Genomic DNA, 11,533 nt, shown 5'->3' on the forward strand with positions numbered 1-11,533 from the left:
GCACCAACAATTTTGGACATTGTTTTATTAATAGTTTATGTGGACTATGATTGATTTCATTTTTGTAAAGGACTAATCTATTATCACCAACACAATGAAATTCATTTCCAGAATTCGAGGGTACTGGTACTCTTCAGCAATCCATTCAGAAACATAAGTTTCTCTTAGGTATATTGTGCAAAGCCTGTTTCTTTGAAGTAACATGTAGTTACTAACATCAGTAAGCTAAATGATTAAAACAGCACATAAGAAATTTTATATTTTTTAAGATTTAAGCCCTTGGGTGATAGGGTACTTGTTAAGATCAAGTCTGCCAAAGAGAAAACTGTAGGAGGTATTTTGCTTCATTCTACAACTTAATCAAAACCACAAGGAGGTTAGGTTGTTGTTGTTGGGGAGGGTAAGACTCTCGGGAAGAACAAGATGGAAATTAGTGTCAAGGTGATTTCATAGCCCTTTCTAATGCTCTCAACTATTTGTTTGTTTGTTTGTTTGTTTGTTTGTTTGAGTATTCTTGGTAATATTGTTTTTTTTCCCTTGTTGCCTAGAATGGAGCACAAATTGTATGTCTACTCCAAATATGTTGGGACAAAACTCAAGTTTGATGGATCAACTCATCTTTTATTGAAAGAAGATGACATTGTGGGTATTCTTGAGATTGATGAAGTCAAAGATCTCAAGCCTCTAAATGACTGTGTTTTAATCAAGGTCAGATAAATTCATCCCATGTATATTGTAACTATTATTATTAATCAAGTGATCTAAGAGTCCATAACTAGTGGAACTTAAGAAAAAGGTACTATTTTTTAAGGTTCCCCAATCAATTTTATTAAAGTTAAACACGTGCATTAAAATAATATTCACTTTTAGCTCGATTACATTCTTGTAGGTTGCTGAGGTGGAGCAGAAAATTGCTGGTGCAGTGGCTTGTTTTTAACTGAGGCTAGCAAGGATAAACCTTCCATTGGAACTGTAAGTGGTCTTTGACATATCTTTTGTTTGTAGCTGTCCAAATTTGGTTCTTAATAATGAACATTATGAGATTATGGGGTTTCAACTACTTGTCTGTTACTAAATGATGCACTATTTCTTCATATCTACGGCATTGTTGTATAAAAGGTTTTAAAAAAGTATTGAGGCTGAAGACTCATGTTGTGCCTTGAGGCTTAAGCCTCACATCTTTCTATTCTCTTCCCATTTTTTTTCCAGCTTTTTGACACTTGGCTTCCTCTTAACTTTTCAAAAGATTAAAGACAACATGTTTTGTTTTGAGCATCAAAACAGCTCATTCAATTATGAATCCTAAGCTTCCTGATTTTTCCTTGTTCTCCTTTATTATTTTTATATTTATTGAGGCTTAAGCCTCAAGAGCCTCTGAGCCTTGCCTTAAACCTCGTAAAGGCAGTGAGCCTCAAGCATAGTTTGGGATTTTAAAATTCACAGATTTCTGAAAAGTAAAAAATTGGAATACTGACCACAATATCGGAATTTGCAAGGTCCATATCGGTTCGAGCATAGTGTGTGAGAAGAGAATGTTAAATGGTAGTTGCATTATCTCCTACATGAGGTATGAATAATTTGGTGAACTTATTTGTGTTAGTTATAATTTAACTTTTCGTATGCGACAACTTAACAAAATATATATATATGCTGTAAATATTTATATTCGAGTTTTAGAATTGCTCGAACAAAATACACATTTGGTAATCTAGAAAATTTTACTATTTATACAAAGGATGATGAGAAGGCTCGATATATTCAGAAGTTGGCTGAAGAACACGGTGATCGTGTGTTTTGAATTCCTTTCAACACAGGATAACTGTGCTTATAGTACATATACATTATTTTAATATAATTAAAATTATTTTATTTATTTATTTTTTCTATTGGTTATATAATTAAAAGTACTTTATTGGATTTGTATCCACATAACTGGTCATGTAGGGGGCATTGGGTCTTAATGGTTCTTGACATACCATCAATGGAAGTATACGAGCTTGACTCTTTAAGAGATTTTAGAGGGCCCCCGGATTCAGTTTTTAAACTATTAGTGAACACGTGAGTTTAGTCTTTATTTATTGTATTTTTCATTGTATATTTGATTCTATCTTGAAAATAATGAGAATGAAACAAATGCATTTTCAGTGCAAACAAGTTATCAAACATGTCCAAAGGAAAGAGAAAGATGGATCCAAATCCAAATTAGAACTATGTGATAGTAAACTTAGTTTCTTTGGAATACAATACAAAATATCTTCCAATTTGTGTATATGTGTTAATGCAAGTATTAATTATGTGTAGTGCCCACAACAACAAGGGGGGATTGTATGCAGATATTATGTATTGCGCTTTATGCGAGATTTAGTGGAGGATCTTAGTCCACCACTCAAAAAGAAGGTGACTGGAAAGTAGCATTATTTTTCATATAGTCTTAGCTAGCTTATAAATTGGTGTATGTGTAAATATGGTAGGCAATGCATTGCCTGCATTATTCATTTTTATAATATTTATAATATATTTTTCGTCGAATAGGTATTAGGTATTGGAGTTCTCTAGCAAGAAGAGTTACTCCAATGAAATAGATGAACTTCATCTTGAATTCATCGACTTTATCCAACAATTTATCTGAGTAGTTAATTTGGGTAAGTGGGCTTCCATATTTTCCCTTTATTTATGTATATATACTTTTCTTATCGATTTTTTTTCTTACTTGTGCAATATATCTTTCTTGATTCACTTGATTTTTTATTTTATATACTAGTCATGGAATGACGACTTCATGAAATGATGCAGGTGCATGGATTGATTAACATATTAATAGATGGCAGCTAGGTTTTTTGGTGTTAGAAAGTGCACACAACAAGCTAAGATATGGCTACGATAGCGTTGGCGGCATGTAGTTTTTTTGTTTGCTTTAATATATTGTGATTTTTTTGGTATTGGAATGACTTATTTTGTTGGGAGTCAAACTAAATGATAGATACTAGGTTTGATCCTTGAAATTAATAGAAATTAATTGTTTTGAATGTTGTTTCTTTTTTTGATCTCGAGTGGACGTTGTTTCCATATCATAAAGCAGGTTAAAGCGATCTTGGTTGTGATATTTTGATAAATGTATGTGGATGTTGTTTATGTCATAAAATATATTAATGGGATTTTGGTTATGATGTATAGGATGCAGGTGGATCGAATACAAAAATGATAAAAGGTTTAAAAAAAAATTATTTTCATTTGGCTTGCTTTTGGAAAAAGTGGCATAATATCTATTAAAAGCGACACAACTGGCCATTCTTATGTGTCGCGTTTTTTTTCATACGAGTTATATGGAGTTGATTTCCAAAAGTGACACAAGAAGTGGGGGGCTTTTATGCCACTTTTGATACTTATGTCACGCTCTGGTCCAAAAGTGACACAATTAGTATACTTAATGTGTTACTCTTGATGTACTTATGTCTTGCTCTGATAAAAAAGTGACACAACTAGTATACTTAATGTCTCGTTTTTGTCGTACTTATGTCTCATTCTGGTCCAAAAGTGACACAACTAATATACTTAATGTGTCACTTTTGACGAAATTATGTCCCATTCTGGTCCAAAAGGGATACAACTAGTGTCACTTTTGACAAGCCATGTGACAATTTTTCTTAAAAATGACACGAGACTATTCTTAAGTGTCATTTTATTAACAAAAAGTGACACATTTAGTAAGACTTTTGTGTCACTTTTGGTTGAACTTTATGTGTCGGGGGTTGTTAGGTCACTTCATAATTAATTTCAAAAGTGATACAAGTGACTTATTATGTCACTTAAAAAGTGACACAAAAAGCCCTTTCTTTAGTAGTATTCTAAATCACACAACATAATAATAATTGTTATACAACAAACTTAATATTATAAATCATCAAGTTCTTTGGAATTATTATTATTATGTTGTGTGATTTAGAATACTACTAATGAATAATAATTTTAAGTAAAACTTAAAACTAAAGGGATAATAACAATTATTACTACTATAATTGTAATAATAGTAGTAAAACTTTCGTTCACTTGTAATAATAGTAGTAAAACTTAAAACGAATCAAGTCCTTTTGTAATAATAATAGAGTCATACAACATAATAGTAAAACTTAATTTTCGTTCACTTTTGTTCCTTTGATTGGGACAAGGTTTGGACCATTGGAAAGCTCTTTCCAAGCTGGTCGTTTTGACATAAGGTAGGCCCAAATCCGAGGTCTGAGTCCAAATATACGGTCTTCAGAAGTTCTGCTGACTTTGTGCACTATTTCTGCCCGTGCGGACTTTGACTTTTCACCTTTTGACCGGGATTTACAGAGGCTTTGTCCTCTTGAAAATTGGCCTTTAATCACAGAACTCCTTAGCAACCGATCTTTGCTCCTTTATTTCGCTAAAGTGGCACATTTCTGCACATAATGAACTTTGAAGCCTGAAATGCATAAAAACACGTAATCAGTATTAACTCTTACTTATTATTCACATAATTGGTCTAAAAGTACGATTGTTAAGGGGTTAAAACTATAGTTTTGGGCTCTTATCAGCCTTTTATGCCGTGAACTCCTCCTCGACTGTCCTTGTGCTGAACTCTCTCGTTTGTCCATGTGATGAACTTGTCCTTGTGAGATCAATCTGAGCTTGTAACTCATCAACCTGGTGTTGCAAATCGTCATAATCAATATGAGCCTGGAAAAGAAGGCTTTTTCTTTCTCAACACTGTAGGCGAATACTAAGGAGCGCATGCCATCATTTACACGAATGCTTGTCTCATATCTCATGCGTAGCTCATCCTAAAATAATTATTCATTAATAATTTATTACATTTTCATAATAAACCAAAACCAATAAAAATAATTACCAGAGGTAGATGTCCAAGGTTAGGCTCGAACTGTACGACGCGAGTGTCATCAATAGAAGAAATGGGATGGTAAATCGTCTGGCCACTCGGATCACTCAAACTGAAAACCCAAGGCCACTCTGACTGAAGGGGATCTGGCATTAGAACAAATATGTGTATAGGTCCATGCTGAAACGTTGGCTGTGATGGCTGGCCAATCTGATATTCACGTTTGACACTGCACCCATTCTGTTAACCATATGAATGTTGTATGTACGACCACAGTTGGGAGAAAATGACCAATAGATACCTTAAACTAATAACGGTAATACTGCTTATAAGTCTGCAATGTAACTAGGTCAGAAGCTACTAGCCAACTCCAATCCACGTTTCTTTCGATGACTTGTTGTAAGGTCATGTCCTTAGCCTCTGTTACATGGGTAGGCGGATCAGGGGGATACCAAAGCATGGTGTGAGTTGTCTATAACATTTATCCCCTAAATACCACTCCATATCACTCTCACAAGTGAATACCATCCTCCTATGAAAAATGAACAATGCGTATCTATAGTCATTCGCGTCGACGTGCACAGATGTCCACCAAGGCCTCCAAACAATAGAAGCCTATGTGCTAAGCTCAATCTGGGTTCAGACAGAAGTTATGTTATGACTGATCTCATTGGTCAGACGAGGTCCGTGCCAAGCCTTGAGCCTAAGCTTCTCATCGGTGTACTCTGTGAGGATAGGATTTGCAGCACCGAAATACTCATAAAACTATACCTCTAAGAGAATGACAAACCCTCCCATCTGGGGACTACTGACAACACTAGTCTGCTGAGAAGCCCTATCTAAACAACGCAACAAATTATAGTATATGGCTCCACCAAAATCAATACCGTGCAACTCATGCAAGTGCTCAAAGTTGGCTAGATACCCCAAGTTAATCGTGGAATGGCCAGAAGGAAGAAACAAGATGTCATCAAATACATACAGAAAGCTCTTACATACTCATCAACATGTGCTTGACCATCATCAGAATCAAGTGACAAATAATTTATTAAAAACTGCAACCCATCATCATTAGTCAATAGTGTAATGTATGCATCCTTGATACCAAAAATCCTAACACCAGCACTGTCATATGACTCCTCGGTCAGACAAGGGAAGAAAGTCATCATTTGGGCACAACTCTGGAATTCAATGCTACATCTCAATGGCTGACCTAATTTTATACTCAAACCAGATATCATACAAAAATCTAGTGGAGTGAAGCCTAACTCTCCCTGAGGGAAGTGAAAAGTATGTGTACTATCCCACAATCTCTCAACTAAACCATTGATAACTTCCTGAATGTCAGTCTTATTGTAAAGTATGTCAACTAGATGACCAAAGGGAGTTGCTAGAATTGCATCTCTAACATGGTCAGGTGCACCGACTTTTTAATATCATCCCACCACGTCTTAAGCGCACATGGAGTGCACCAAACCCGATACATAACACATCTCTGATGTACACAAAATGAAACTAAAATTAAAAAAATAAAAATAAAAATGTACATATTTAACTACAACTACTGCTAATATATGAAATTAAAATACATACATGTTGTTCAAAAACAACTCTTGACACATGCTTATCATAAAACCTCCTAGACACCGGTCTAGGATGGCTGAAATCCATAGCCTCAGCAGGAAATTCAAAATCGACTTGCTGATACTAAAGTAGTAATGGATCGTCCGGTTCAGCTCCTTGATTGCCAGCTCTAGAAGTGTTTGGTTCATCATTTAGATCACCTATGGGATTGCTCCAAACCAGTGCATTATTACCACTGTTTTGATCTTCCTCACTGTCACCACTCCATCTTGTTTGGTTATTATAGACGTATTCGTCATTGGAACCCATTTTTTTGTTAGAACTAGAGAAACTATGTTGAAAACAAATGTGTGAAATGACAAAAGTCCGACTGTCGCGCGACATTTAAACAAGCATAGCATGCAACATTGGTAATGGAGCGCGGCAATAGTACTGGCGCGCGTGGTAGGGTCTACAATCACATTTGCGGTCGATATGTGCGACCACTTAGAGTTGGTCAAAATTTGTGTCCAATTTCTCCACATTTCGCCTTCAAATTTGAAGGAAATACTACCACCACCTAGGGATAGATGCTCTAAATATATATAATCATAGTAAGATATTGTATCTCACATGTACGACATTATGTGGTGTTGTTAAATAACCCTTCCTATGTATGACATTATGTAGTGTTGTAACATTCTTATTTGGATAACTTGAAAATACACGTTTAACTTAACTAAATATGATCATAGTAAGACATTGTCTCTCACATGTACAACATTATGTGGTGCTATTAAATGACCCATCATATGTACGATATTATGTAGTGTTGTAACATTCGTATTTGGATAACCTGAAAATACACGTTTAATTGAACTAAATATGATTATAGTAAGACATTGTATCTCACATGCACAACATTATGTGATGCTGTTAAATGACCCCTCATATGTACGACATTATATAGTGTTGTAGCATTCCTATTTGGATAACCTGAAAATACACGTTTAACTAAACTAAATATGATCATAATAAGACATTGTATTTCACATGTACGACATTATGTGGTGCTGTTAAATGGGATGGAAATCAAGGTAGATGATAGATCGATATCGTTTAATACCCCCAATTACACCATAATTTCATATTAAGACAAAATTTGTGTCCAATTTCTCCACATTTCGCCTTCAAATTTGAAGGAAATACTACCACCACCTAGGGATAGATGCTCTAAATATATATAATCATAGTAAGATATTGTATCTCACATGTACGACATTATGTGGTGTTGTTAAATAACCCTTCCTATGTATGACATTATGTAGTGTTGTAACATTCTTATTTGGATAACTTGAAAATACACGTTTAACTGAACTAAATATGATCATAGTAAGACATTGTCTCTCACATGTACAACATTATGTGGTGCTATTAAATGACCCATCATATGTACGATATTATGTAGTGTTGTAACATTCGTATTTGGATAACCTGAAAATACACGTTTAATTGAACTAAATATGATTATAGTAAGACATTGTATCTCACATGCACAACATTATGTGATGCTGTTAAATGACCCCTCATATGTACGACATTATATAGTGTTGTAGCATTCCTATTTGGATAACCTGAAAATACACGTTTAACTAAACTAAATATGATCATAATAAGACATTGTATTTCACATGTACGACATTATGTGGTGCTGTTAAATGGGATGGAAATCAAGGTAGATGATAGATCGATATCGTTTAATACCCCCAATTACACCATAATTTCATATTAAGACAATGTGTAATGATATTACGACATTTTACTGATGTTATTATTTTTTTGAAAAAAATCAGGGTGAAATGGGGTGAAAATTAAGGTAATGGTAGATGTTGTTTAATATAGATCCCCCCCCCCACCATAGTTACGATTTTTAATTGGCATAATACATCTTGCATGAAATATAGCTAAGAAAAGGAGAAGCTGATATCTTGAAATCTACCTTGCAGGCTACAATCTCCTATTAGTTCAAACTATTGTATGGTGGTCACCACCATCACCTTAACGATGGAAATAAGTAATCTATTTTTGGAAGACGATACCAACATTTTCCTATGACAACATATGTGTTTTTTTATGGTGTGACAACATATGTAGAGCCTTCTTATTAGTGGGTTAGGAGAAAACACAAGCCTTTGGAAAGTGTTAAACTATGATAGAGAGAGAGAGAGAGAGATGGAAGAGAGGGTTCGTGAGAGAAAATCAGGAGAGAGAAGAAGAAGGGTATAAACATAATTGTGTTTTTGTCAAAATTACTTATTGTGTGGAGACCACGTCCAAAATGGGATTAAAATATCTCTGCCACTTTCAATGGGCTCGTTGGGCACAATCTTTTTTTCAACGTTCGATCCAGGAATTAATCGAAAAAAATATGGTATATCTATCTAATAAAAAAAGCTTGGTGTGGGCTCGCAAAGCCCCATCGGCGGCTACAAATGTTTCTCACAAGTTATAACATGGCAGATCCAAAGTATTATAGGATATGTGCAGTTTAAAATGTTAATTTGAAGGAACACTGGATCATTGTTGATTTGGTCAACAATGGCTGTTTTGTGGACTGGGCTTTTATCATTTGGTTGGTTGAGGTTCTTTTGGGCCTAATTTGAAACAGTGTCGTGGACATAGGCTAAATACTAGTATGTAATTATTTCAATTTAAAACAATTGTACAATCCAGGCGTGAACAGATCTAAAGACCTGAGTCTTAACGATCTGCTACAAATATATGGTTGATAGCAAACACTAAACTACTAATCTTCTAAGACACAAACCACAACATCCAAATACATTAAGAGCATGAACTACATATGAACAATCACACTAAAAAACCCCCACTGAGTTCATAGTTCAACGGTTTAACTTCTGCTTCTATAATGTCTTTAGCCCATATCTTTGTAGTATTTATATATAATTTGAGATTTGTGGTTCTTTTCCTCCTAACTGGGAATTGGTTTTGTGTTGGATGCTACAAATTTTAGATGGTATTATAGCATAGTCTGGCCAAACGACCAACACACTATGCTCTGTTTGGTTCACTGTAATGGGATGCATTTGCACCCATTTCCCACTAACTATCCATTTACTGGTCTTTGGCCCACTAATGCAAAGTGGCAATTATGCAAATAAGTTGCACTCATGTGCACCATATAAATAGGTCAGGAGACAACTTGTTGCAGCTAAAAAAAAACAGTGTAACTATTTGCAATTTTTGTCTCTCTCTTTCTTAGCTTTTTTTTGTAACTTTCTCCTCTTTTGTAGTTGCCACTAGTAAAGAAAATAAATTTTTAGTTTTTTCATTTCAATTTCTCCTCTTCATGAAGAATAAACCATCTCAAATTAACTAATTTTTTTCATTGAATCTCAATCTCCTCTCTATGAAGATTTAAACCAACTCAAATCAACTAATTTTGTTGAATCTCTGTCGAAATTAGATAAAAAATCGAAAAAAAAAAAAAAAAGATTTTAGGTAGTTTTTGTGAATGAGACTTGAAAATAAACTGTTTAGCATTTAAAAACTTGTTTTAATCTTAAAATGTGTATTTAGAATTTGAAATTATTGAGGGAAGAAAATCATGTGGTTATTTAGTTATGTATTTGTGAAGAAGATGAAAAAAATATAAGATGCTTTTGCACTAGTCTAACCAAACAGGTTAAGTGAATTGTCATTGCAATTCTTTGTCGTGCATTACGATGTAATTACACCCATTTGATATTTGCTATTTGCGCTTGGTTGCATCGAACCAAACAGAACAACTAGTGTCAACACAAAGAATTCAAAATCAGCGGCAACTGTACTGTCCAACGATCAGATTATGGTACTCTTGTTTGATACTTTGATCAAGCAATAAACCAGATAAGCCCAAACCCAGCCCGATCAGTTGGGATCATTTTTCCATATGGGCTTTTCTTGACCCGGCACATACACGACGAAGAAGATAAAAGAGATTGTTTTCAAACGTTGCGCGACAGTAAGTGAGCAACAGAAATGAAAATCGACCGATGTGTCTCGGAAATTTATCAAATCTCGACGATTTTCGATGGATAATGTTTCTAAAATTTATTTTTGTAATTTGAAAGAGCAACTGAGAGTGTCTTTCCATATATTAAGGAGACTAAAAATAATGCCGTGATTAATAACTACCTTTTTTTAAAAAAATGTAGTGAGAAGTAAAATTTGGGAGTTAAGAATTGGTCCAATGTAGAAGTTTAAGAATGGTTTATTTTAGAAACAATTCTGGAGAATTACCTCATATGGTTTAGTGGTAGTGTGGTAGCGTTTGATGAAATTCCTCAAAGAAACTTATCATCAGGCAAATATGTGTTTGATGAGAAAAAGGGATAAGTTTTGGACTTATAAGATGATACTTGTCGATAAAGATGGTTTTCTTCTGATCAACTTGAATACGCTTCTATTTCATATATTATGTGATAATTAAATAGTGTAAATGAATTATGTGTGATTATTATTAGTTAGAAAGTTTTAATGAATTATGTGTCATTGCCATTTTCCTCTTGTTTAGCAATTAATGACATGAGAGAATTGCCTTTTATTATGGTTTGGCAACTTGCAGACTTTAAGTGTTCCTCTAAAGCACAGTTTCTAGGCACACAGCAGATGCTGTAGTGAGTGATCACCTGGCAGTCGTTTTCACCAAGGGGTTACCCTCTATAAGTGTTTTCTTTTTGTGGTTGAGATCCTGTTCAAGGCGGGGAGAACCAATATCTTCGCACTAACTTGAACAACTGTTGTGAGGAAGAGGATCTTTTGGGATCATTTTGCATTTATAAAACTGTATGACTATTTTTTTTGTAGTTTCTTGATAACTATGGGGGTTATTCCTGTTTCTTTCCAAGTTAAGTTAATAACGCCCTAACTCACCGATCAGGGGATAATTGCATCTACGTTAGATTTGGTGACATTAGATGAACTATTAATAATACTACTTTGTGTGCATTCATGCACTTTATTTCATATTTATTCAATTTCTACATATAATTTAAGGCTAAATCTATGGTGTGCAGGTCGTATAGTATGCTATTAAATCTGGGCCACTCA

The 11,533-nt window shown here is 34.4% G+C and overlaps 2 long non-coding RNA genes across 2 annotated transcripts; both read left to right on the top strand.

The window, feature by feature from the left end:
* Positions 1 to 1,006, top strand: LOC147482964 (uncharacterized). The gene is made up of 3 exons (XR_015205162.1): positions 1 to 441; positions 549 to 708; positions 890 to 1,006. It is a non-coding gene; the product is annotated as an uncharacterized LOC147482964 (long non-coding RNA).
* A 478-nt stretch (positions 1,007 to 1,484) lies between these two features.
* Positions 1,485 to 3,026, top strand: LOC147482965 (uncharacterized). Its single transcript, XR_015205163.1, has 4 exons — positions 1,485 to 1,567; positions 2,302 to 2,397; positions 2,533 to 2,642; positions 2,794 to 3,026. It is a non-coding gene; the product is annotated as an uncharacterized LOC147482965 (long non-coding RNA).
* Positions 3,027 to 11,533: the final 8,507 nt, after the last annotated feature.

This window comes from Coptis chinensis, chromosome 8 (genome assembly GCF_015680905.1).
Source record: "Coptis chinensis isolate HL-2020 chromosome 8, ASM1568090v1, whole genome shotgun sequence".
Taxonomy (NCBI): Eukaryota; Viridiplantae; Streptophyta; class Magnoliopsida; order Ranunculales; family Ranunculaceae; genus Coptis; species Coptis chinensis.